This window comes from Notamacropus eugenii, chromosome 6 (assembly GCF_028372415.1).
Source record: "Notamacropus eugenii isolate mMacEug1 chromosome 6, mMacEug1.pri_v2, whole genome shotgun sequence".
Lineage (NCBI taxonomy): Eukaryota > Metazoa > Chordata > Mammalia > Diprotodontia > Macropodidae > Notamacropus > Notamacropus eugenii.
Window position 1 is genome coordinate 173,932,929 of NC_092877.1, and position 1,541 is coordinate 173,934,469.

Consider the following 1,541-nt stretch of genomic DNA (forward strand, 5'->3'; position numbering starts at 1 on the left):
CTACTATGTTTGTATAAGGCATATTGTAATTGTAGCTCTTAGATATGAAACTCAAGAGAGAAAGATCAATTAACTCTCATTTCCTCCCATACTGATTTAGGAATATATGGCTAGGTGTAGATGGTTATAGCTAAATTACAATGAACTCCTCTCAAGTCAACAGCCTTATTCTAAGGATAATGATCTAGTTACCAATATCTTTATGCCATTTTTTGTCAAGCTGAGAGGTGAAGAACATTGCAGGAAAGTAAATGAATATTTGAATAATCCACCTATGCCAGGAGTTTTGGGTACAAAGGGAAGTAGAGGGCATGAATTTTCAGCACTTTGAGGTGAAGGTGGTTTGCAGTCTTCTGGATAACATGAGTCAAAAACAGCTCATGCAACTTATTGGACCAACTGTCTTGGGGGGATTTGGTGGGCTTGGTGCACTGACAGGTCCTGGTCTGGTTAGTTCACTAAGGAACAGAAGACCTCCAATGAGCAGCTCTTCACCAAGCTCCAGTCAGCTTCTGTAACTCCATCTTCCACCTCTTCTTCCACACATGCTACACTGGCACCCAGTGTTCAAGCAATTGACTCTGCTACTAGTCCAAGCCCTGCATTGAGTTTAGGTAATGGAACCAGCACAGTCACAAGCCCAACCCAGCCCATTCAACTGAGAACATTTCAGCTACTATGAATGTGCCATCTGGGTAGGAGGTTGACTTGGAAAGTGTACTAACTCCAAAGATCATGGCTCCTATTCTGGTCAATGCTGAAGTCCAAGAGTGGTTACTGCCTCATCTTCCCTCTAGAGAATCTCTTCCACAGACTACAGAAGAGATTCAGAACACACTGACCTCTCCTCAGTTTGAGCAGACATGAAGTTCAGTGCTGCTTTAGTCTCAGCTTGGCCCATTTATGAATCAGTTTGGTTTACCAACTGAAGCTATGGATACGGCAAACAAAGGTGATGTTGAAGCATTAGCCATAGCTGTGCAGAACAGTGCCAGACCAAAAGGAAAGAGATGTAAAAGACAAGAAAGAGAAAAAAGGAAGATATGAATTTAGATTAAATTATTTGTTGTCATTTAAGATGCTGAAAATTCTTAGTAATTAAGTGAGTGCAGTAGTGTCACCAGTTTACTGCATCCATTCATGCCTATATTCAGCCTACAAAACAAAGGACTTCTGAAAAAATAACACCGAGTTCAGAGTCATAGGAGGCCAAATCACTTAACCATTCTGGGCCTCAGTTTTCTCATATGTAAAATGGAGATAACAATCACATTTTATTTAGTAGCTATGGATTGAGACAGATGTTGAGAGAGATAGAAAATGTAGATAAAGATATAATTCTTACCCTTATGAAGTATACTGATTAATAGGGGGATAAGATACAAACACAATTAAATACAATTTGCAGTGTTACTTGATAAATACTTTGAAGAGTTGTTTGCCGTCATTCCAATGCATGGAACCTTGACAGGTAGTTTTCAGACATAATGAATATGTGATGATGAAAAGCCATCTCATTGGCATCAGAGATTGACAGACTG

At 39.6% G+C, this 1,541-nt stretch overlaps 1 pseudogene; it reads left to right on the plus strand.

Moving 5' to 3' along the window:
* The first annotated feature begins 202 nt into the window (after positions 1 to 202).
* Positions 203 to 1,058, plus strand: LOC140512189 (proteasomal ubiquitin receptor ADRM1-B-like; annotated as a pseudogene).
* Positions 1,059 to 1,541: the final 483 nt, after the last annotated feature.